Raw genomic sequence first — 24,341 nt, 5'->3', positions numbered from 1 at the left:
GACCTCAATGGCTCAGAGAACAATCGAGGAAAATGTTGAAAATGCATTTTTCATTATCAATCCAGTTTAGCACTGTGTAATGAAGCCAATTCCTCAAATAAGTGAGGAACCAGATGTGAATACAACCGGAAAATCTTACATCACAGCCAATTTCTCAATCGCTGAGGTATAACTCGCGATATTGGGAGGCCCGCGACGGCGCGGCTCCAGTGGCGCAATCGGTCAGCGCGCGGTACTTATATGTCAGTGTTTCTGCGTGCGTAATGCCGAGGTTGTGAGTTCGAGCCTCACCTGGAGCAGTTTTATCTACTCGTGACCAAAGAGTCTCTTGCAAAATTCCAGTTTCTCTGGTTTGGCAAATGTCATTTCCTGAGAAAGGTCTCGGCAGTCAAACAACGTATCCTGGGAATATTTGAAACGTCAAGACATATCTGGGCAGGAACGTCAATCGGTAACCTTGTTCAGCTCAAAAATGCTTCCAATCAGCGGTCTGCTTGATTTAAATTGCCGGCAAGCCCTGTTTAGTTGGTATTTCTTTATTCAACTGGCTACAAACTCACACAGGTCGATGTAGTAATCAAAAAGGAATTAGATTGATCTCATTGAACCGTGTGAATGTTATATTCGGCTTTGCTTGGAACATTTGTCTGATTAAAATAAAGATCTGCTGAGAAGAAGAGGATCAAAATGCAAATAAGACGGAACCTTATTTGTGGGTTTCTTGGGCGGAGATCAGAGTGTACGAAATGGACCTAGCATCATCTGAATGTGATCAAACCTTTAAGGCACCAGGGTAAAGTAGGAATTGCGTCTCCGGGATGTGGTTCACTTCAGACTCACGCGGATCGAACTTTTCAAAACTCTCAGATGTTTTCATACTCAATCTTAGGTGTTCAATAATCTTCTTCACACGTGAAGTCAAAGAAATTCGAAATTGTTCCCCAACCACCGCAAGTGGCGGCTGGGGTGACTCACCGGGGTTATAACTTTTCAAAACTCTCAGCTTTTTTCATTCTTAATCTTAAGTGTTCAATAATCTTCTTCACACGTGAAGTCAAAGAAATTCGAAATTGTTCCCCAACCACCGCAAGTGGCTTTCTCTCACTGTTAAATTCCCTCCTGAGGAACCGAGGGTTGCAGGCACATAATTCTTTGAAATTTGAGGTACACGTAGACACGTTGTTTGAAGGTCACCACTCAGCCTCCGATGATCCAGGGAAAACAGCCCAAGACTGTTCACCCGCGGCCTTTAGCTCAAGTCCTTTAAACCTGGCAACATCCATGTAAATCTTTTCTGAACACATTCACATCGGAAGGCTTGAGAGGGATATAGGACAAATGCTGGCATACAGACGAGGTTAGATTAGGATATCTGCTCGGCATGGACCGATTGGACCGAAGGGTGTGTTTCTATTTGTCTGTGATGCCAAAACTCAGAGCAAGATCAACTTCTGGAACTTGGTGCCGAAGATAAGATCAGTAATTGAGGCTAACCGAGAATGAGATTATAAGGTTTCTACTGACTAAAGACCTCAATGGCTCAGAGAACAATCGAGGAAAATGTTGAAAATGCATTTTTCATTATCAATCCAGTTTAGCACTGTGTAATGAAGCCAATTCCTCAAATAAGTGAGGAACCAGATGTGAATACAACCGGAAAATCTTACATCACAGCCAATTTCTCAATCGCTGAGGTATAACTCGCGATATTGGGAGGCCCGCGACGGCGCGGCTCCAGTGGCGCAATCGGTCAGCGCGCGGTACTTATATGTCAGTGTTACTGCGTGCGTAATGCCGAGGTTGTGAGTACGAGCCTCACCTGGAGCAGTTTTATCTACTCGTGACCAAAGAGTCTCTTGCAAAATTCCAGTTTCTCTGGTTTGGCAAATGTCATTTCCTGAGAAAGGTCTCGGCAGTCAAACAACGTATCCTGGGAATATTTGAAACGTCAAGACATATCTGGGCAGGAACGTCAATCGGTAACCTTGTTCAGCTCAAAAATGCTTCCAATCAGCGGTCTGCTTGATTTAAATTGCCGGCAAGCCCTGTTTAGTTGGTATTTCTTTATTCAACTGGCTACAAACTCACACAGGTCGATGTAGTAATCAAAAAGGAATTAGATTCATCTCATTGAACCGTGTGAATGTTATATTCGGCTTTGCTTGGAACATTTGTCTGATTAAAATAAAGATCTGCTGAGAAGAAGAGGATCAAAATGCAAATAAGACGGAACCTTGTTTGTGGGTTTCTTGGGCTGAGATCAGAGTGTACGAAATGGACCTCGCATCATCTGAATGTGATCAAACCTTTAAGGCACCAGGGTAAAGTAGGAATTGCGTCTCCGGGATGTGGTTCACTTCAGACTCACGCGGATCGAACTTTTCAAAACTCTCAGATGTTTTCATACTCAATCTTAGGTGTTCAATAATCTTCTTCACACGTGAAGTCAAAGAAATTCGAAATTGTTCCCCAACCACCGCAAGTGGCCGCTGGGGTGACTCACCGGGGTATAACTTTTCAAAACTCTCAGCTTTTTTCATTCTTAATCTTAAGTGTTCAATAATCTTCTTCACACGTGAAGTCAAAGAAATTCGAAATTGTTCCCCAACCACCGCAAGTGGCTTTCTCTCACTGTTAAATTCCCTCCTGAGGAACCGAGGGTTGCAGGCACATAATTCTTTGAAATTTGAGGTACACGTAGACACGCTGTTTGAAGGTCACCACTCAGCCTCCGATGATCCAGGGAAAACAGCCCAAGACTGTTCACCCGCGGCCTTTAGCTCAAGTCCTTTAAACCTGGCCACATCCATGTAAATCTTTTCTGAACACATTCACATCGGAAGGCTTGAGAGGGATATAGGACAAATGCTGGCATACAGACGAGGTTAGATTAGGATATCTGCTCGGCATGGACCGATTGGACCGAAGGGTGTGTTTCTATTTGTCTGTGATGCCAAAACTCAGAGCAAGATCAACTTCTGGAACTTGGTGCCGAAGATAAGATCAGTAATTGAGGCTAACCGAGAATGAGATTATAAGGTTTCTACTGACTAAAGACCTCAATGGCTCAGAGAACAATCGAGGAAAATGTTGAAAATGCATTTTTCATTATCAATCCAGTTTAGCACTGTGTAATGAAGCCAATTCCTCAAATAAGTGAGGAACCAGATGTGAATACAACCGGAAAATCTTACATCACAGCCAATTTCTCAATCGCTGAGGTATAACTCGCGATATTGGGAGGCTCGCGTCGGCGCGGCTCCAGTGGCGCAATCGGTCAGCGCGCGGTACTTATATGTCAGTGTTTCTGCGTGCGTAATGCCGAGGTTGTGAGTTCGAGCCTCACCTGGAGCAGTTTTATCTACTCGTGACCAAAGAGTCTCTTGCAAAATTCCAGTTTCTCTGGTTTGGCAAATGTCATTTCCTGAGAAAGGTCTCGGCAGTCAAACAACGTATCCTGGGAATATTTGAAACGTCAAGACATATCTGGGCAGGAACGTCAATCGGTAACCTTGTTCAGCTCAAAAATGCTTCCAATCAGCGGTCTGCTTGATTTAAATTGCCGGCAAGCCCTGTTTAGTTGGTATTTCTTTATTCAACTGGCTACAAACTCACACAGGTCGATGTAGTAATCAAAAAGGAATTAGATTGATCTCATTGAACCGTGTGAATGTTATATTCGGCTTTGCTTGGAACATTTGTCTGATTAAAATAAAGATCTGCTGAGAAGAAGAGGATCAAAATGCAAATAAGACGGAACCTTGTTAGTGGGTTTCTTGGGCGGAGATCAGAGTGTACGAAATGGACCTAGCATCATCTGAATGTGATCAAACCTTTAAGGCACCAGGGTAAAGTAGGAATTGCGTCTCCGGGATGTGGTTCACTTCAGACTCACGCGGATCGAACTTTTCAAAACTCTCAGATGTTTTCATACTCAATCTTAGGTGTTCAATAATCTTCTTCACACGTGAAGTCAAAGAAATTCGAAATTGTTCCCCAACCACCGCAAGTGGCCGCTGGGGTGACTCACCGGGGTTATAACTTTTCAAAACTCTCAGCTTTTTTCATTCTTAATCTTAAGTGTTCAATAATCTTCTTCACACGTGAAGTCAAAGAAATTCGAAATTGTTCCCCAACCACCGCAAGTGGCTTTCTCTCACTGTTAAATTCCCTCCTGAGGAACCGAGGGTTGCAGGCACATAATTCTTTGAAATTTGAGGTACACGTAGACACGTTGTTTGAAGGTCACCACTCAGCCTCCGATGATCCAGGGAAAACAGCCCAAGACTGTTCACCCGCGGCCTTTAGCTCAAGTCCTTTAAACCTGGCAACATCCATGTAAATCTTTTCTGAACACATTCACATCGGAAGGCTTGAGAGGGATATAGGACAAATGCTGGCATACAGACGAGGTTAGATTAGGATATCTGCTCGGCATGGACCGATTGGACCGAAGGGTGTGTTTCTATTTGTCTGTGATGCCAAAACTCAGAGCAAGATCAACTTCTGGAACTTGGTGCCGAAGATAAGATCAGTAATTGAGGCTAACCGAGAATGAGATTATAAGGTTTCTACTGACTAAAGACCTCAATGGCTCAGAGAACAATCGAGGAAAATGTTGAAAATGCATTTTTCATTATCAATCCAGTTTAGCACTGTGTAATGAAGCCAATTCCTCAAATAAGTGAGGAACCAGATGTGAATACAACCGGAAAATCTTACATCACAGCCAATTTCTCAATCGCTGAGGTATAACTCGCGATATTGGGAGGCCCGCGACGGCGCGGCTCCAGTGGCGCAATCGGTCAGCGCGCGGTACTTATATGTCAGTGTTTCTGCGTGCGTAATGCCGAGGTTGTGAGTTCGAGCCTCACCTGGAGCAGTTTTATCTACTCGTGACCAAAGAGTCTCTTGCAAAATTCCAGTTTCTCTGGTTTGGCAAATGTCATTTCCTGAGAAAGGTCTCGGCAGTCAAACAACGTATCCTGGGAATATTTGAAACGTCAAGACATATCTGGGCAGGAACGTCAATCGGTAACCTTGTTCAGCTCAAAAATGCTTCCAATCAGCGGTCTGCTTGATTTAAATTGCCGGCAAGCCCTGTTTAGTTGGTATTTCTTTATTCAACTGGCTACAAACTCACACAGGTCGATGTAGTAATCAAAAAGGAATTAGATTGATCTCATTGAACCGTGTGAATGTTATATTCGGCTTTGCTTGGAACATTTGTCTGATTAAAATAAAGATCTGCTGAGAAGAAGAGGATCAAAATGCAAATAAGACGGAACCTTGTTAGTGGGTTTCTTGGGCGGAGATCAGAGTGTACGAAATGGACCTAGCATCATCTGAATGTGATCAAACCTTTAAGGCACCAGGGTAAAGTAGGAATTGCGTCTCCGGGATGTGGTTCACTTCAGACTCACGCGGATCGAACTTTTCAAAACTCTCAGATGTTTTCATACTCAATCTTAGGTGTTCAATAATCTTCTTCACACGTGAAGTCAAAGAAATTCGAAATTGTTCCCCAACCACCGCAAGTGGCCGCTGGGGTGACTCACCGGGGTTATAACTTTTCAAAACTCTCAGCTTTTTTCATTCTTAATCTTAAGTGTTCAATAATCTTCTTCACACGTGAAGTCAAAGAAATTCGAAATTGTTCCCCAACCACCGCAAGTGGCTTTCTCTCACTGTTAAATTCCCTCCTGAGGAACCGAGGGTTGCAGGCACATAATTCTTTGAAATTTGAGGTACACGTAGACACGTTGTTTGAAGGTCACCACTCAGCCTCCGATGATCCAGGGAAAACAGCCCAAGACTGTTCACCCGCGGCCTTTAGCTCAAGTCCTTTAAACCTGGCAACATCCATGTAAATCTTTTCTGAACACATTCACATCGGAAGGCTTGAGAGGGATATAGGACAAATGCTGGCATACAGACGAGGTTAGATTAGGATATCTGCTCGGCATGGACCGATTGGACCGAAGGGTGTGTTTCTATTTGTCTGTGATGCCAAAACTCAGAGCAAGATCAACTTCTGGAACTTGGTGCCGAAGATAAGATCAGTAATTGAGGCTAACCGAGAATGAGATTATAAGGTTTCTACTGACTAAAGACCTCAATGGCTCAGAGAACAATCGAGGAAAATGTTGAAAATGCATTTTTCATTATCAATCCAGTTTAGCACTGTGTAATGAAGCCAATTCCTCAAATAAGTGAGGAACCAGATGTGAATACAACCGGAAAATCTTACATCACAGCCAATTTCTCAATCGCTGAGGTATAACTCGCGATATTGGGAGGCCCGCGACGGCGCGGCTCCAGTGGCGCAATCGGTCAGCGCGCGGTACTTATATGTCAGTGTTTCTGCGTGCGTAATGCCGAGGTTGTGAGTTCGAGCCTCACCTGGAGCAGTTTTATCTACTCGTGACCAAAGAGTCTCTTGCAAAATTCCAGTTTCTCTGGTTTGGCAAATGTCATTTCCTGAGAAAGGTCTCGGCAGTCAAACAACGTATCCTGGGAATATTTGAAACGTCAAGACATATCTGGGCAGGAACGTCAATCGGTAACCTTGTTCAGCTCAAAAATGCTTCCAATCAGCGGTCTGCTTGATTTAAATTGCCGGCAAGCCCTGTTTAGTTGGTATTTCTGTATTCAACTGGCTACAAACTCACACAGGTCGATGTAGTAATCAAAAAGGAATTAGATTGATCTCATTGAACCGTGTGAATGTTATATTCGGCTTTGCTTGGAACATTTGTCTGATTAAAATAAAGATCTGCTGAGAAGAAGAGGATCAAAATGCAAATAAGACGGAACCTTATTTGTGGGTTTCTTGGGCGGAGATCAGAGTGTACGAAATGGACCTAGCATCATCTGAATGTGATCAAACCTTTAAGGCACCAGGGTAAAGTAGGAATTGCGTCTCCGGGATGTGGTTCACTTCAGACTCACGTGGATCGAACTTTTCAAAACTCTCAGATGTTTTCATACTCAATCTTAGGTGTTCAATAATCTTCTTCACACGTGAAGTCAAAGAAATTCGAAATTGTTCCCCAACCACCGCAAGTGGCCGCTGGGGTGACTCACCGGGGTTATAACTTTTCAAAACTCTCAGCTTTTTTCATTCTTAATCTTAAGTGTTCAATAATCTTCTTCACACGTGAAGTCAAAGAAATTCGAAATTGTTCCCCAACCACCGCAAGTGGCTTTCTCTCACTGTTAAATTCCCTCCTGAGGAACCGAGGGTTGCAGGCACATAATTCTTTGAAATTTGAGGTACACGTAGACACGTTGTTTGAAGGTCACCACTCAGCCTCCGATGATCCAGGGAAAACAGCCCAAGACTGTTCACCCGCGGCCTTTAGCTCAAGTCCTTTAAACCTGGCAACATCCATGTAAATCTTTTCTGAACACATTCACATCGGAAGGCTTGAGAGGGATATAGGACAAATGCTGGCATACAGACGAGGTTAGATTAGGATATCTGCTCGGCATGGACCGATTGGACCGAAGGGTGTGTTTCTATTTGTCTGTGATGCCAAAACTCAGAGCAAGATCAACTTCTGGAACTTGGTGCCGAAGATAAGATCAGTAATTGAGGCTAACCGAGAATGAGATTATAAGGTTTCTACTGACTAAAGACCTCAATGGCTCAGAGAACAATCGAGGAAAATGTTGAAAATGCATTTTTCATTATCAATCCAGTTTAGCACTGTGTAATGAAGCCAATTCCTCAAATAAGTGAGGAACCAGATGTGAATACAACCGGAAAATCTTACATCACAGCCAATTTCTCAATCGCTGAGGTATAACTCGCGATATTGGGAGGCCCGCGACGGCGCGGCTCCAGTGGCGCAATCGGTCAGCGCGCGGTACTTATATGTCAGTGTTACTGCGTGCGTAATGCCGAGGTTGTGAGTACGAGCCTCACCTGGAGCAGTTTTATCTACTCGTGACCAAAGAGTCTCTTGCAAAATTCCAGTTTCTCTGGTTTGGCAAATGTCATTTCCTGAGAAAGGTCTCGGCAGTCAAACAACGTATCCTGGGAATATTTGAAACGTCAAGACATATCTGGGCAGGAACGTCAATCGGTAACCTTGTTCAGCTCAAAAATGCTTCCAATCAGCGGTCTGCTTGATTTAAATTGCCGGCAAGCCCTGTTTAGTTGGTATTTCTTTATTCAACTGGCTACAAACTCACACAGGTCGATGTAGTAATCAAAAAGGAATTAGATTCATCTCATTGAACCGTGTGAATGTTATATTCGGCTTTGCTTGGAACATTTGTCTGATTAAAATAAAGATCTGCTGAGAAGAAGAGGATCAAAATGCAAATAAGACGGAACCTTGTTTGTGGGTTTCTTGGGCTGAGATCAGAGTGTACGAAATGGACCTCGCATCATCTGAATGTGATCAAACCTTTAAGGCACCAGGGTAAAGTAGGAATTGCGTCTCCGGGATGTGGTTCACTTCAGACTCACGCGGATCGAACTTTTCAAAACTCTCAGATGTTTTCATACTCAATCTTAGGTGTTCAATAATCTTCTTCACACGTGAAGTCAAAGAAATTCGAAATTGTTCCCCAACCACCGCAAGTGGCCGCTGGGGTGACTCACCGGGGTATAACTTTTCAAAACTCTCAGCTTTTTTCATTCTTAATCTTAAGTGTTCAATAATCTTCTTCACACGTGAAGTCAAAGAAATTCGAAATTGTTCCCCAACCACCGCAAGTGGCTTTCTCTCACTGTTAAATTCCCTCCTGAGGAACCGAGGGTTGCAGGCACATAATTCTTTGAAATTTGAGGTACACGTAGACACGCTGTTTGAAGGTCACCACTCAGCCTCCGATGATCCAGGGAAAACAGCCCAAGACTGTTCACCCGCGGCCTTTAGCTCAAGTCCTTTAAACCTGGCCACATCCATGTAAATCTTTTCTGAACACATTCACATCGGAAGGCTTGAGAGGGATATAGGACAAATGCTGGCATACAGACGAGGTTAGATTAGGATATCTGCTCGGCATGGACCGATTGGACCGAAGGGTGTGTTTCTATTTGTCTGTGATGCCAAAACTCAGAGCAAGATCAACTTCTGGAACTTGGTGCCGAAGATAAGATCAGTAATTGAGGCTAACCGAGAATGAGATTATAAGGTTTCTACTGACTAAAGACCTCAATGGCTCAGAGAACAATCGAGGAAAATGTTGAAAATGCATTTTTCATTATCAATCCAGTTTAGCACTGTGTAATGAAGCCAATTCCTCAAATAAGTGAGGAACCAGATGTGAATACAACCGGAAAATCTTACATCACAGCCAATTTCTCAATCGCTGAGGTATAACTCGCGATATTGGGAGGCTCGCCTCGGCGCGGCTCCAGTGGCGCAATCGGTCAGCGCGCGGTACTTATATGTCAGTGTTTCTGCGTGCGTAATGCCGAGGTTGTGAGTTCGAGCCTCACCTGGAGCAGTTTTATCTACTCGTGACCAAAGAGTCTCTTGCAAAATTCCAGTTTCTCTGGTTTGGCAAATGTCATTTACTGAGAAAGGTCTCGGCAGTCAAACAACGTATCCTGGGAATATTTGAAACGTCAAGACATATCTGGGCAGGAACGTCAATCGGTAACCTTGTTCAGCTCAAAAATGCTTCCAATCAGCGGTCTGCTTGATTTAAATTGCCGGCAAGCCCTGTTTAGTTGGTATTTCTTTATTCAACTGGCTACAAACTCACACAGGTCGATGTAGTAATCAAAAAGGAATTAGATTGATCTCATTGAACCGTGTGAATGTTATATTCGGCTTTGCTTGGAACATTTGTCTGATTAAAATAAAGATCTGCTGAGAAGAAGAGGATCAAAATGCAAATAAGACGGAACCTTGTTAGTGGGTTTCTTGGGCGGAGATCAGAGTGTACGAAATGGACCTAGCATCATCTGAATGTGATCAAACCTTTAAGGCACCAGGGTAAAGTAGGAATTGCGTCTCCGGGATGTGGTTCACTTCAGACTCACGCGGATCGAACTTTTCAAAACTCTCAGATGTTTTCATACTCAATCTTAGGTGTTCAATAATCTTCTTCACACGTGAAGTCAAAGAAATTCGAAATTGTTCCCCAACCACCGCAAGTGGCCGCTGGGGTGACTCACCGGGGTTATAACTTTTCAAAACTCTCAGCTTTTTTCATTCTTAATCTTAAGTGTTCAATAATCTTCTTCACACGTGAAGTCAAAGAAATTCGAAATTGTTCCCCAACCACCGCAAGTGGCTTTCTCTCACTGTTAAATTCCCTCCTGAGGAACCGAGGGTTGCAGGCACATAATTCTTTGAAATTTGAGGTACACGTAGACACGTTGTTTGAAGGTCACCACTCAGCCTCCGATGATCCAGGGAAAACAGCCCAAGACTGTTCACCCGCGGCCTTTAGCTCAAGTCCTTTAAACCTGGCAACATCCATGTAAATCTTTTCTGAACACATTCACATCGGAAGGCTTGAGAGGGATATAGGACAAATGCTGGCATACAGACGAGGTTAGATTAGGATATCTGCTCGGCATGGACCGATTGGACCGAAGGGTGTGTTTCTATTTGTCTGTGATGCCAAAACTCAGAGCAAGATCAACTTCTGGAACTTGGTGCCGAAGATAAGATCAGTAATTGAGGCTAACCGAGAATGAGATTATAAGGTTTCTACTGACTAAAGACCTCAATGGCTCAGAGAACAATCGAGGAAAATGTTGAAAATGCATTTTTCATTATCAATCCAGTTTAGCACTGTGTAATGAAGCCAATTCCTCAAATAAGTGAGGAACCAGATGTGAATACAACCGGAAAATCTTACATCACAGCCAATTTCTCAATCGCTGAGGTATAACTCGCGATATTGGGAGGCCCGCGACGGCGCGGCTCCAGTGGCGCAATCGGTCAGCGCGCGGTACTTATATGTCAGTGTTTCTGCGTGCGTAATGCCGAGGTTGTGAGTTCGAGCCTCACCTGGAGCAGTTTTATCTACTCGTGACCAAAGAGTCTCTTGCAAAATTCCAGTTTCTCTGGTTTGGCAAATGTCATTTCCTGAGAAAGGTCTCGGCAGTCAAACAACGTATCCTGGGAATATTTGAAACGTCAAGACATATCTGGGCAGGAACGTCAATCGGTAACCTTGTTCAGCTCAAAAATGCTTCCAATCAGCGGTCTGCTTGATTTAAATTGCCGGCAAGCCCTGTTTAGTTGGTATTTCTTTATTCAACTGGCTACAAACTCACACAGGTCGATGTAGTAATCAAAAAGGAATTAGATTGATCTCATTGAACCGTGTGAATGTTATATTCGGCTTTGCTTGGAACATTTGTCTGATTAAAATAAAGATCTGCTGAGAAGAAGAGGATCAAAATGCAAATAAGACGGAACCTTGTTAGTGGGTTTCTTGGGCGGAGATCAGAGTGTACGAAATGGACCTAGCATCATCTGAATGTGATCAAACCTTTAAGGCACCAGGGTAAAGTAGGAATTGCGTCTCCGGGATGTGGTTCACTTCAGACTCACGCGGATCGAACTTTTCAAAACTCTCAGATGTTTTCATACTCAATCTTAGGTGTTCAATAATCTTCTTCACACGTGAAGTCAAAGAAATTCGAAATTGTTCCCCAACCACCGCAAGTGGCCGCTGGGGTGACTCACCGGGGTTATAACTTTTCAAAACTCTCAGCTTTTTTCATTCTTAATCTTAAGTGTTCAATAATCTTCTTCACACGTGAAGTCAAAGAAATTCGAAATTGTTCCCCAACCACCGCAAGTGGCTTTCTCTCACTGTTAAATTCCCTCCTGAGGAACCGAGGGTTGCAGGCACATAATTCTTTGAAATTTGAGGTACACGTAGACACGTTGTTTGAAGGTCACCACTCAGCCTCCGATGATCCAGGGAAAACAGCCCAAGACTGTTCACCCGCGGCCTTTAGCTCAAGTCCTTTAAACCTGGCAACATCCATGTAAATCTTTTCTGAACACATTCACATCGGAAGGCTTGAGAGGGATATAGGACAAATGCTGGCATACAGACGAGGTTAGATTAGGATATCTGCTCGGCATGGACCGATTGGACCGAAGGGTGTGTTTCTATTTGTCTGTGATGCCAAAACTCAGAGCAAGATCAACTTCTGGAACTTGGTGCCGAAGATAAGATCAGTAATTGAGGCTAACCGAGAATGAGATTATAAGGTTTCTACTGACTAAAGACCTCAATGGCTCAGAGAACAATCGAGGAAAATGTTGAAAATGCATTTTTCATTATCAATCCAGTTTAGCACTGTGTAATGAAGCCAATTCCTCAAATAAGTGAGGAACCAGATGTGAATACAACCGGAAAATCTTACATCACAGCCAATTTCTCAATCGCTGAGGTATAACTCGCGATATTGGGAGGCCCGCGACGGCGCGGCTCCAGTGGCGCAATCGGTCAGCGCGCGGTACTTATATGTCAGTGTTTCTGCGTGCGTAATGCCGAGGTTGTGAGTTCGAGCCTCACCTGGAGCAGTTTTATCTACTCGTGACCAAAGAGTCTCTTGCAAAATTCCAGTTTCTCTGGTTTGGCAAATGTCATTTCCTGAGAAAGGTCTCGGCAGTCAAACAACGTATCCTGGGAATATTTGAAACGTCAAGACATATCTGGGCAGGAACGTCAATCGGTAACCTTGTTCAGCTCAAAAATGCTTCCAATCAGCGGTCTGCTTGATTTAAATTGCCGGCAAGCCCTGTTTAGTTGGTATTTCTTTATTCAACTGGCTACAAACTCACACAGGTCGATGTAGTAATCAAAAAGGAATTAGATTGATCTCATTGAACCGTGTGAATGTTATATTCGGCTTTGCTTGGAACATTTGTCTGATTAAAATAAAGATCTGCTGAGAAGAAGAGGATCAAAATGCAAATAAGACGGAACCTTGTTAGTGGGTTTCTTGGGCGGAGATCAGAGTGTACGAAATGGACCTAGCATCATCTGAATGTGATCAAACCTTTAAGGCACCAGGGTAAAGTAGGAATTGCGTCTCCGGGATGTGGTTCACTTCAGACTCACGCGGATCGAACTTTTCAAAACTCTCAGATGTTTTCATACTCAATCTTAGGTGTTCAATAATCTTCTTCACACGTGAAGTCAAAGAAATTCGAAATTGTTCCCCAACCACCGCAAGTGGCCGCTGGGGTGACTCACCGGGGTTATAACTTTTCAAAACTCTCAGCTTTTTTCATTCTTAATCTTAAGTGTTCAATAATCTTCTTCACACGTGAAGTCAAAGAAATTCGAAATTGTTCCCCAACCACCGCAAGTGGCTTTCTCTCACTGTTAAATTCCCTCCTGAGGAACCGAGGGTTGCAGGCACATAATTCTTTGAAATTTGAGGTACACGTAGACACGCTGTTTGAAGGTCACCACTCAGCCTCCGATGATCCAGGGAAAACAGCCCAAGACTGTTCACCCGCGGCCTTTAGCTCAAGTCCTTTAAACCTGGCCACATCCATGTAAATCTTTTCTGAACACATTCACATCGGAAGGCTTGAGAGGGATATAGGACAAATGCTGGCATACAGACGAGGTTAGATTAGGATATCTGCTCGGCATGGACCGATTGGACTGAAGGGTGTGTTTCTATTTGTCTGTGATGCCAAAACTCAGAGCAAGATCAACTTCTGGAACTTGGTGCCGAAGATAAGATCAGTAATTGAGGCTAACCGAGAATGAGATTATAAGGTTTCTACTGACTAAAGACCTCAATGGCTCAGAGAACAATCGAGGAAAATGTTGAAAATGCATTTTTCATTATCAATCCAGTTTAGCACTGTGTAATGAAGCCAATTCCTCAAATAAGTGAGGAACCAGATGTGAATACAACCGGAAAATCTTACATCACAGCCAATTTCTCAATCGCTGAGGTATAACTCGCGATATTGGGAGGCCCGCGACGGCGCGGCTCCCGTGGCGCAATCGGTCCGCGCGCGGTACTTATATGTCAGTGTTTCTGCGTGCGTAATGCCGAGGTTGTGAGTTCGAGCCTCACCTGGAGCCGTTTTATCTACTCGTGACCAAAGAGTCTCTTGCAAAATTCCAGTTTCTCTGGTTTGGCAAATGTCATTTCCTGAGAAAGGTCTCGGCAGTCAAACAACGTATCCTGGGAATATTTGAAACGTCAAGACATATCTGGGCAGGAACGTCAATCGGTAACCTTGTTCAGCTCAAAAATGCTTCCAATCAGCGGTCTGCTTGATTTAAATTGCCGGCAAGCCCTGTTTAGTTGGTATTTCTTTATTCAACTGGCTACAAACTCACACAGGTCGATGTAGTAATCAAAAAGGAATTAGATTGATCTCATTGAACCGTGTGAATGTTATATTCGGCTTTGCTTGGAACATTTGTCTGATTAAAATAAAGATCTGCTGAGAAGAAGAGGATCAAAATGCAAATAAGACGGAACCTTGTTTGTGGGTTTCTTGGGCGGAGATCAGAGTGTACGAAATGGACCTAGCATCATCTGAATGTGATCAAACCTTTAAGGCACCAGGGTAAAGTAGGAATTGCGTCTCCGGGATGTGGTTCACTTCAGACTCACGCGGATCGAACTTTTCAAAACTCTCAGATGTTTTCATACTCAATCTTAGGTGTTCAATAATCTTCTTCACACGTGAAGTCAAAGAAATTCGAAATTGTTCCCCAACCACCGCAAGTGGCCGCTGGGGTGACTCACCGGGGTTATAACTTTTCAAAACTCTCAGCTTTTTTCATTCTTAATCTTAAGTGTTCAATAATCTTCTTCACACGTGAAGTCAAAGAAATTCGAAATTGTTCCCCAACCACCGCAAGTGGCTTTCTCTCACTGTTAAATTCCCTCCTGAGGAACCGAGGGTTGCAGGCACATAATTCTTTGAAATTTGAGGTACACGTAGACACGTTGTTTGAAGGTCACCACTCAGCCTCCGATGATCCAGGGAAAACAGCCCAAGACTGTTCACCCGCGGCCTTTAGCTCAAGTCCTTTAAACCTGGCAACATCCATGTAAATCTTTTCTGAACACATTCACATCGGAAGGCTTGAGAGGGATATAGGACAAATGCTGGCATACAGACGAGGTTAGATTAGGATATCTGCTCGGCATGGACCGATTGGACCGAAGGGTGTGTTTCTATTTGTCTGTGATGCCAAAACTCAGAGCAAGATCAACTTCTGGAACTTGGTGCCGAAGATAAGATCAGTAATTGAGGCTAACCGAGAATGAGATTATAAGGTTTCTACTGACTAAAGACCTCAATGGCTCAGAGAACAATCGAGGAAAATGTTGAAAATGCATTTTTCATTATCAATCCAGTTTAGCACTGTGTAATGAAGCCAATTCCTCAAATAAGTGAGGAACCAGATGTGAATACAACCGGAAAATCTTACATCACAGCCAATTTCTCAATCGCTGAGGTATAACTCGCGATATTGGGAGGCCCGCGACGGCGCGGCTCCAGTGGCGCAATCGGTCAGCGCGCGGTACTTATATGTCAGTGTTTCTGCGTGCGTAATGCCGAGGTTGTGAGTTCGAGCCTCACCTGGAGCAGTTTTATCTACTCGTGACCAAAGAGTCTCTTGCAAAATTCCAGTTTCTCTGGTTTGGCAAATGTCATTTCCTGAGAAAGGTCTCGGCAGTCAAACAACGTATCCTGGGAATATTTGAAACGTCAAGACATATCTGGGCAGGAACGTCAATCGGTAACCTTGTTCAGCTCAAAAATGCTTCCAATCAGCGGTCTGCTTGATTTAAATTGCCGGCAAGCCCTGTTTAGTTGGTATTTCTTTATTCAACTGGCTACAAACTCACACAGGTCGATGTAGTAATCAAAAAGGAATTAGATTGATCTCATTGAACCGTGTGAATGTTATATTCGTCTTTGCTTGGAACATTTGTCTGATTAAAATAAAGATCTGCTGAGAAGAAGAGGATCAAAATGCAAATAAGACGGAACCTTGTTTGTGGGTTTCTTGGGCGGAGATCAGAGTGTACGAAATGGACCTAGCATCATCTGAATGTGATCAAACCTTTAAGGCACCAGGGTAAAGTAGGAATTGCGTCTCCGGGATGTGGTTCACTTCAGACTCACGCGGATCGAACTTTTCAAAACTCTCAGATGTTTTCATACTCAATCTTAGGTGTTCAATAATCTTCTTCACACGTGAAGTCAAAGAAATTCGAAATTGTTCCCCAACCACCGCAAGTGGCCGCTGGGGTGACTCACCGGGGTTATAACTTTTCAAAACTCTCAGCTTTTTTCATTCTTAATCTTAAGTGTTCAATAATCTTCTTCACACGTGAAGTCAAAGAAATTCGAAATTGTTCCCCAACCACCGCAAGTGGCCGCTGGGGTGACTCACCGGGGTTATAACTTTTCAAAACTCTCAGCTTTTTTCATTCTTAATCTTAAGTGTTCAATAATCTTCTTCACACGTGAAGTCAAAGAAATTCGAAATTGTTCCCCAACCACCGCAAGTGGCTTTCTCTCACTGTTAAATTCCCTCCTGAGGAACCGAGGGTTGCAGGCACATAATTCTTTGAAATTTGAGGTACACGTAGACACGTTGTTTGAAGGTCACCACTCAGCCTCCGATGATCCAGGGAAAACAGCCCAAGACTGTTCACCCGCGGCCTTTAGCTCAAGTCCTTTAAACCTGGCCACATCCATGTAAATCTTTTCTGAACACATTCACATCGGAAGGCTTGAGAGGGATATAGGACAAATGCTGGCATACAGACGAGGTTAGATTAGGATATCTGCTCGGCATGGACCGATTGGACCGAAGGGTGTGTTTCTATTTGTCTGTGATGCCAAAACTCAGAGCAAGATCAACTTCTGGAACTTGGTGCCGAAGATAAGATCAGTAATTGAGGCTAACCGAGAATGAGATTATAAGGTTTCTACTGACTAAAGACCTCAATGGCTCAGAGAACAATCGAGGAAAATGTTGAAAATGCATTTTTCATTATCAATCCAGTTTAGCACTGTGTAATGAAGCCAATTCCTCAAATAAGTGAGGAACCAGATGTGAATACAACCGGAAAATCTTACATCACAGCCAATTTCTCAATCGCTGAGGTATAACTCGCGATATTGGGAGGCCCGCGACGGCGCGGCTCCAGTGGCGCAATCGGTCAGCGCGCGGTACTTATATGTCAGTGTTTCTGCGTGCGTAATGCCGAGGTTGTGAGTTCGAGCCTCACCTGGAGCAGTTTTATCTACTCGTGACCAAAGAGTCTCTTGCAAAATTCCAGTTTCTCTGGTTTGGCAAATGTCATTTCCTGAGAAAGGTCTCGGCAGTCAAACAACGTATCCTGGGAATATTTGAAACGTCAAGACATATCTGGGCAGGAACGTCAATCGGTAACCTTGTTCAGCTCAAAAATGCTTCCAATCAGCGGTCTGCTTGATTTAAATTGCCGGCAAGCCCTGTTTAGTTGGTATTTCTTTATTCAACTGGCTACAAACTCACACAGGTTGATGTAGTAATCAAAAAGGAATTAGATTGATCTCATTAAACCGTGTGAATGTTATATTCGGCTTTGCTTGGAACATTTGTCTGATTAAAATAAAGATCTGCTGAGAAGAAGAGGATCAAAATGCAAATAAGACGGAACCTTGTTTGTGGGTTTCTTGGGCGGAGATCAGAGTGTACGAAATGGACCTAGCATCATCTGAATGTGATCAAACCTTTAAGGCACCAGGGTAAAGTAGGAATTGCGTCTCCGGGATGTGGTTCACTTCAGACTCACGCGGATCGAACTTTTCAAAACTCTCAGATGTTTTCATACTCAATCTTAGGTGTTCAATAATCTTCTTCACACGTGAAGTCAAAGAAATTCGAAATTGTTCCCCAACCACCGCAAGTGGCCGCTGGGGTGACTCACCGGGGTTATAACTTTTCAAAACTCTCAGCTTTTTTCATTCTTAATCTTAAGTGTTCAATAATCTTCTTCACACGTGAAGTCAAAGAAATTCGAAATTGTTCCCCAACCACCGCAAGTGGCTTTCTCTCACTGTTAAATTCCCTCCTGAGGAACCGAGGGTTGCAGGCACATAATTCTTTGAAATTTGAGGTACACGTAGACACGTTGTTTGAAGGTCACCACTCAGCCTCCGATGATCCAGGGAAAACAGCCCAAGACTGTTCACCCGCGGCCTTTAGCTCAAGTCCTTTAAACCTGGCCACATCCATGTAAATCTTTTCTGAACACATTCACATCGGAAGGCTTGAGAGGGATATAGGACAAATGCTGGCATACAGACGAGGTTAGATTAGGATATCTGCTCGGCATGGACCGATTGGACCGAAGGGTGTGTTTCTATTTGTCTGTGATGCCAAAACTCAGAGCAAGATCAACTTCTGGAACTTGGTGCCGAAGATAAGATCAGTAATTGAGGCTAACCGAGAATGAGATTATAAGGTTTCTACTGACTAAAGACCTCAATGGCTCAGAGAACAATCGAGGAAAATGTTGAAAATGCATTTTTCATTATCAATCCAGTTTAGCACTGTGTAATGAAGCCAATTCCTCAAATAAGTGAGGAACCAGATGTGAATACAACCGGAAAATCTTACATCACAGCCAATTTCTCAATCGCTGAGGTATAACTCGCGATATTGGGAGGCCCGCGACGGCGCGGCTCCAGTGGCGCAATCGGTCAGCGCGCGGTACTTATATGTCAGTGTTTCTGCGTGCGTAATGCCGAGGTTGTGAGTTCGAGCCTCACCTGGAGCAGTTTTATCTACTCGTGACCAAAGAGTCTCTTGCAAAATTCCAGTTTCTCTGGTTTGGCAAATGTCATTTCCTGAGAAAGGTCTCGGCAGTCAAACAACGTATCCTGGGAATATTTGAAACGTCAAGACATATCTGGGCAGGAACGTCAATCGGTAACCTTGTTCAGCTCAAAATGCTTCCAATCAGCGGTCTGCTTGATTTAAATTGCCGGCAAGCCCTGTTTAGTTGGTATTTCTTTATTCAACTGGCTACAAACTCACACAGGTCGATGTAGTAATCAAAAAGGAATTAGATTGATCTCATTAAACCGTGTGAATGTTATATTCGGCTTTGCTTGGAACATTTGTCTGATTAAAATAAAGATCTGCTGAGAAGAAGAGGATCAAAATGCAAATAAGACGGAACCTTGTTTGTGGGTTTCTTGGGCGGAGATCAGAGTGTACGAAATGGACCTAGCATCATCTGAATGTGATCAAACCTTTAAGGCACCAGGGTAAAGTAGGAATTGCGTCTCCGGGATGTGGTTCACTTCAGACTCACGCGGATCGAACTTTTCAAAACTCTCAGATGTTTTCATACTCAATCTTAGGTGTTCAATAATCTTCTTCACACGTGAAGTCAAAGAAATTCGAAATTGTTCCCCAACCACCGCAAGTGGCCGCTGGGGTGACTCACCGGGGTTATAACTTTTCGAAACTCTCAGCTTTTTTCATTCTTAATCTTAAGTGTTCAATAATCTTCTTCACACGTGAAGTCAAAGAAATTCGAAATTGTTCCCCAACCACCGCAAGTGGCTTTCTCTCACTGTTAAATTCCCTCCTGAGGAACCGAGGGTTGCAGGCACATAATTCTTTGAAATTTGAGGTACACGTAGACACGTTGTTTGAAGGTCACCACTCAGCCTCCGATGATCCAGGGAAAACAGCCCAAGACTGTTCACCCGCGGCCTTTAGCTCAAGTCCTTTAAACCTGGCCACATCCATGTAAATCTTTTCTGAACACATTCACATCGGAAGGCTTGAGAGGGATATAGGACAAATGCTGGCATACAGACGAGGTTAGATTAGGATATCTGCTCGGCATGGACCGATTGGACTGAAGGGTGTGTTTCTATTTGTCTGTGATGCCAAAACTCAGAGCAAGATCAACTTCTGGAACTTGGTGCCGAAGATAAGATCAGTAATTGAGGCTAACCGAGAATGAGATTATAAGGTTTCTACTGACTAAAGACCTCAATGGCTCAGAGAACAATCGAGGAAAATGTTGAAAATGCATTTTTCATTATCAATCCAGTTTAGCACTGTGTAATGAAGCCAATTCCTCAAATAAGTGAGGAACCAGATGTGAATACAACCGGAAAATCTTACATCACAGCCAATTTCTCAATCGCTGAGGTATAACTCGCGATATTGGGAGGCCCGCGACGGCGCGGCTCCAGTGGCGCAATCGGTCAGCGCGCGGTACTTATATGTCAGTGTTTCTGCGTGCGTAATGCCGAGGTTGTGAGTTCGAGCCTCACCTGGAGCAGTTTTATCTACTCGTGACCAAAGAGTCTCTTGCAAAATTCCAGTTTCTCTGGTTTGGCAAATGTCATTTACTGAGAAAGGTCTCGGCAGTCAAACAACGTATCCTGGGAATATTTGGAACGTCAAGACATATCTGGGCAGGAACGTCAATCGGTAACCTTGTTCAGCTCAAAAATGCTTCCAATCAGCGGTCTGCTTGATTTAAATTGCCGGCAAGCCCTGTTTAGTTGGTATTTCTTTATTCAACTGGCTACAAACTCACACAGGTCGATGTAGTAATCAAAAAGGAATTAGATTGATCTCATTGAACCGTGTGAATGTTATATTCGGCTTTGCTTGGAACATTTGTCTGATTAAAATAAAGATCTGCTGAGAAGAAGAGGATCAAAATGCAAATAAGACGGAACCTTGTTTGTGGGTTTCTTGGGCTGAGATCAGAGTGTACGAAATGGACCTCGCATCATCTGAATGCGATCAAACCTTTAAGGCACCAGGGTAAAGTAGGAATTGCGTCTCCGGGATGTGGTTCACTTCAGACTCACGCGGATCGAACTTTTCAAAACTCTCAGATGTTTTCATACTCAATCTTAGGTGTTCAATAATCTTCTTCACACGTGAAGTCAAAGAAATTCGAAATTGTTCCCCAACCACCGCAAGTGGCGGCTGGGGTGACTCACCGGGGTTATAACTTTTCAAAACTCTCAGCTTTTTTCATTCTTAATCTTAAGTGTTCAATAATCTTCTTCACACGTGAAGTCAAAGAAATTCGAAATTGTTCCCCAACCACCGCAAGTGGCTTTCTCTCACTGTTAAATTCCCTCCTGAGGAACCGAGGGTTGCAGGCACATAATTCTTTGAAATTTGAGGTACACGTAGACACGTTGTTTGAAGGTCACCACTCAGCCTCCGATGATCCAGGGAAAACAGCCCAAGACTGTTCACCCGCGGCCTTTAGCTCAAGTCCTTTAAACCTGGCAACATCCATGTAAATCTTTTCTGAACACATTCACATCGGAAGGCTTGAGAGGGATATAGGACAAATGCTGGCATACAGACGAGGTTAGATTAGGATATCTGCTCGGCATGGACCGATTGGACCGAAGGGTGTGTTTCTATTTGTCTGTGATGCCAAAACTCAGAGCAAGATCAACTTCTGGAACTTGGTGCCGAAGATAAGATCAGTAATTGAGGCTAACCGAGAATGAGATTATAAGGTTTCTACTGACTAAAGACCTCAATGGCTCAGAGAACAATCGAGGAAAATGTTGAAAATGCATTTTTCATTATCAATCCAGTTTAGCACTGTGTAATGAAGCCAATTCCTCAAATAAGTGAGGAACCAGATGTGAATACAACCGGAAAATCTTACATCACAGCCAATTTCTCAATCGCTGAGGTATAACTCGCGATATTGGGAGGCCCGCGACGCCGCGGCTCCAGTGGCGCAATCGGTCAGCGCGCGGTACTTATATGTCAGTGTTTCTGCGTGCGTAATGCCGAGGTTGTGAGTTCGAGCCTCACCTGGAGCAGTTTTATCTACTCGTGACCAAAGAGTCTCTTGCAAAATTCCAGTTTCTCTGGTTTGGCAAATGTCATTTCCTGAGAAAGGTCTCGGCAGTCAAACAACGTATCCTGGGAATATTTGAAACGTCAAGACATATCTGGGCAGGAACGTCAATCGGTAACCTTGTTCAGCTCAAAAATGCTTCCAATCAGCGGTCTGCTTGATTTAAATTGCCGGCAAGCCCTGTTTAGTTGGTATTTCTTTATTCAACTGGCTACAAACTCACACAGGTCGATGTAGTAATCAAAAAGGAATTAGATTGATCTCATTGAACCGTGTGAATGTTATATTCGGCTTTGCTTGGAACATTTGTCTGATTAAAATAAAGATCTGCTGAGAAGAAGAGGATCAAAATGCAAATAAGACGGAACCTTGTTTGTGGGTTTCTTGGGCGGAGATCAGAGTGTACGAAATGGACCTAGCATCATCTGAATGTGATCAAACCTTTAAGGCACCAGGGTAAAGTAGGAATTGCGTCTCCGGGATGTGGTTCACTTCAGACTCACGCGGATCGAACTTTTCAAAACTCTCAGATGTTTTCATACTCAATCTTAGGTGTTCAATAATCTTCTTCACACGTGAAGTCAAAGAAATTCGAAATTGTTCCCCAACCACCGCAAGTGGCCGCTGGGGTGACTCACCGGGGTTATAACTTTTCAAAACTCTCAGCTTTTTTCATTCTTAATCTTAAGTGTTCAATAATCTTCTTCACACGTGAAGTCAAAGAAATTCGAAATTGTTCCCCAACCACCGCAAGTGGCTTTCTCTCACTGTTAAATTCCCTCCTGAGGAACCGAGGGTTGCAGGCACATAATTCTTTGAAATTTGAGGTACACGTAGACACGTTGTTTGAAGGTCACCACTCAGCCTCCGATGATCCAGGGAAAACAGCCCAAGACTGTTCACCCGCGGCCTTTAGCTCAAGTCCTTTAAACCTGGCAACATCCATGTAAATCTTTTCTGAACGCATTCATATCGGAAGGCTTGAGAGGGATATAGGACAAATGCTGGCATACAGACGAGGTTAGATTAGGATATCTGCTCGGCATGGACCGATTGGACCGAAGGGTGTGTTTCTATTTGTCTGTGATGCCAAAACTCAGAGCAAGATCAACTTCTGGAACTTGGTGCCGAAGATAAGATCAGTAATTGAGGCTAACCGAGAATGAGATTATAAGGTTTCTACTGACTAAAGACCTCAATGGCTCAGAGAACAATCGAGGAAAATGTTGAAAATGCATTTTTCATTATCAATCCAGTTTAGCACTGTGTAATGAAGCCAATTCCTCAAATAAGTGAGGAACCAGATGTGAATACAACCGGAAAATCTTACATCACAGCCAATTTCTCAATCGCTGAGGTATAACTCGCGATATTGGGAGGCCTGCGACGCCGCGGCTCCAGTGGCGCAATCGGTCAGCGCGCGGTACTTATATGTCAGTGTTTCTGCGTGCGTAATGCCGAGGTTGTGAGTTCGAGCCTCACCTGGAGCAGTTTTATCTACTCGTGACCAAAGAGTCTCTTGCAAAATTCCAGTTTCTCTGGTTTGGCAAATGTCATTTCCTGAGAAAGGTCTCGGCAGTCAAACAACGTATCCTGGGAATATTTGAAACGTCAAGACATATCTGGGCAGGAACGTCAATCGGTAACCTTGTTCAGCTCAAAAATGCTTCCAATCAGCGGTCTGCTTGATTTAAATTGCCGGCAAGCCCTGTTTAGTTGGTATTTCTTTATTCAACTGGCTACAAACTCACACAGGTCGATGTAGTCATCAAAAAGGAATTAGATTGATCTCATTGAACCGTGTGAATGTTATATTCGGCTTTGCTTGGAACATTTGTCTGATTAAAATAAAGATCTGCTGAGAAGAAGAGGATCAAAATGCAAATAAGACGGAACCTTGTTTGTGGGTTTCTTGGGCGGAGATCAGAGTGTACGAAATGGACCTAGCATCATCTGAATGTGATCAAACCTTTAAGGCACCAGGGTAAAGTAGGAATTGCGTCTCCGGGATGTGGTTCACTTCAGACTCACGCGGATCGAACTTTTCAAAACTCTCAGATGTTTTCATACTCAATCTTAGGTGTTCAATAATCTTCTTCACACGTGAAGTCAAAGAAATTCGAAATTGTTCCCCAACCACCGCAAGTGGCCGCTGGGGTGACTCACCGGGGTTATAACTTTTCAAAACTCTCAGCTTTTTTCATTCTTAATCTTAAGTGTTCAATAATCTTCTTCACACGTGAAGTCAAAGAAATTCGAAATTGTTCCCCAACCACCGCAAGTGGCTTTCTCTCACTGTTAAATTCCCTCCTGAGGAACCGAGGGTTGCAGGCACATAATTCTTTGAAATTTGAGGTACACGTAGACACGTTGTTTGAAGGTCACCACTCAGCCTCCGATGATCCAGGGAAAACAGCCCAAGACTGTTCACCCGCGGCCTTTAGCTCAAGTCCTTTAAACCTGGCAACATCCATGTAAA

The 24,341-nt window shown here is 43.6% G+C and overlaps 16 non-coding genes across 16 annotated transcripts; all 16 read left to right on the top strand.

The window, feature by feature from the left end:
- Positions 1 to 203: 203 nt before the first annotated feature.
- trnai-uau (transfer RNA isoleucine (anticodon UAU)) lies at positions 204 to 299 on the top strand. The gene is made up of 2 exons: positions 204 to 241; positions 264 to 299. It is a non-coding gene; the product is annotated as a tRNA-Ile (tRNA).
- A 1,432-nt stretch (positions 300 to 1,731) lies between these two features.
- Positions 1,732 to 1,827, top strand: trnai-uau (transfer RNA isoleucine (anticodon UAU)). Its single transcript has 2 exons — positions 1,732 to 1,769; positions 1,792 to 1,827. It is a non-coding gene; the product is annotated as a tRNA-Ile (tRNA).
- A 1,431-nt stretch (positions 1,828 to 3,258) lies between these two features.
- On the top strand, positions 3,259 to 3,354 carry trnai-uau (transfer RNA isoleucine (anticodon UAU)). Its single transcript has 2 exons — positions 3,259 to 3,296; positions 3,319 to 3,354. It is a non-coding gene; the product is annotated as a tRNA-Ile (tRNA).
- A 1,432-nt stretch (positions 3,355 to 4,786) lies between these two features.
- trnai-uau (transfer RNA isoleucine (anticodon UAU)) lies at positions 4,787 to 4,882 on the top strand. Its single transcript has 2 exons — positions 4,787 to 4,824; positions 4,847 to 4,882. It is a non-coding gene; the product is annotated as a tRNA-Ile (tRNA).
- A 1,432-nt stretch (positions 4,883 to 6,314) lies between these two features.
- trnai-uau (transfer RNA isoleucine (anticodon UAU)) lies at positions 6,315 to 6,410 on the top strand. The gene is made up of 2 exons: positions 6,315 to 6,352; positions 6,375 to 6,410. It is a non-coding gene; the product is annotated as a tRNA-Ile (tRNA).
- Positions 6,411 to 7,842: 1,432 nt separating this feature from the next.
- trnai-uau (transfer RNA isoleucine (anticodon UAU)) lies at positions 7,843 to 7,938 on the top strand. Its single transcript has 2 exons — positions 7,843 to 7,880; positions 7,903 to 7,938. It is a non-coding gene; the product is annotated as a tRNA-Ile (tRNA).
- A 1,431-nt stretch (positions 7,939 to 9,369) lies between these two features.
- On the top strand, positions 9,370 to 9,465 carry trnai-uau (transfer RNA isoleucine (anticodon UAU)). Its single transcript has 2 exons — positions 9,370 to 9,407; positions 9,430 to 9,465. It is a non-coding gene; the product is annotated as a tRNA-Ile (tRNA).
- A 1,432-nt stretch (positions 9,466 to 10,897) lies between these two features.
- trnai-uau (transfer RNA isoleucine (anticodon UAU)) lies at positions 10,898 to 10,993 on the top strand. The gene is made up of 2 exons: positions 10,898 to 10,935; positions 10,958 to 10,993. It is a non-coding gene; the product is annotated as a tRNA-Ile (tRNA).
- A 1,432-nt stretch (positions 10,994 to 12,425) lies between these two features.
- Positions 12,426 to 12,521, top strand: trnai-uau (transfer RNA isoleucine (anticodon UAU)). The gene is made up of 2 exons: positions 12,426 to 12,463; positions 12,486 to 12,521. It is a non-coding gene; the product is annotated as a tRNA-Ile (tRNA).
- Positions 12,522 to 13,953: 1,432 nt separating this feature from the next.
- trnai-uau (transfer RNA isoleucine (anticodon UAU)) lies at positions 13,954 to 14,049 on the top strand. The gene is made up of 2 exons: positions 13,954 to 13,991; positions 14,014 to 14,049. It is a non-coding gene; the product is annotated as a tRNA-Ile (tRNA).
- A 1,432-nt stretch (positions 14,050 to 15,481) lies between these two features.
- trnai-uau (transfer RNA isoleucine (anticodon UAU)) lies at positions 15,482 to 15,577 on the top strand. Its single transcript has 2 exons — positions 15,482 to 15,519; positions 15,542 to 15,577. It is a non-coding gene; the product is annotated as a tRNA-Ile (tRNA).
- A 1,568-nt stretch (positions 15,578 to 17,145) lies between these two features.
- On the top strand, positions 17,146 to 17,241 carry trnai-uau (transfer RNA isoleucine (anticodon UAU)). Its single transcript has 2 exons — positions 17,146 to 17,183; positions 17,206 to 17,241. It is a non-coding gene; the product is annotated as a tRNA-Ile (tRNA).
- A 1,432-nt stretch (positions 17,242 to 18,673) lies between these two features.
- On the top strand, positions 18,674 to 18,769 carry trnai-uau (transfer RNA isoleucine (anticodon UAU)). The gene is made up of 2 exons: positions 18,674 to 18,711; positions 18,734 to 18,769. It is a non-coding gene; the product is annotated as a tRNA-Ile (tRNA).
- Positions 18,770 to 20,200: 1,431 nt separating this feature from the next.
- Positions 20,201 to 20,296, top strand: trnai-uau (transfer RNA isoleucine (anticodon UAU)). The gene is made up of 2 exons: positions 20,201 to 20,238; positions 20,261 to 20,296. It is a non-coding gene; the product is annotated as a tRNA-Ile (tRNA).
- Positions 20,297 to 21,728: 1,432 nt separating this feature from the next.
- On the top strand, positions 21,729 to 21,824 carry trnai-uau (transfer RNA isoleucine (anticodon UAU)). The gene is made up of 2 exons: positions 21,729 to 21,766; positions 21,789 to 21,824. It is a non-coding gene; the product is annotated as a tRNA-Ile (tRNA).
- Positions 21,825 to 23,256: 1,432 nt separating this feature from the next.
- trnai-uau (transfer RNA isoleucine (anticodon UAU)) lies at positions 23,257 to 23,352 on the top strand. The gene is made up of 2 exons: positions 23,257 to 23,294; positions 23,317 to 23,352. It is a non-coding gene; the product is annotated as a tRNA-Ile (tRNA).
- The last annotated feature ends 989 nt before the right edge of the window (positions 23,353 to 24,341 follow it).

The sequence above is a fragment of the Chiloscyllium punctatum genome, chromosome 49 (genome assembly GCF_047496795.1).
Source record: "Chiloscyllium punctatum isolate Juve2018m chromosome 49, sChiPun1.3, whole genome shotgun sequence".
Lineage (NCBI taxonomy): Eukaryota > Metazoa > Chordata > Chondrichthyes > Orectolobiformes > Hemiscylliidae > Chiloscyllium > Chiloscyllium punctatum.
The sequence above is the reverse complement of the archived record's forward strand: the minus strand, read 5'-3'. Positions and strand labels throughout refer to the sequence as shown.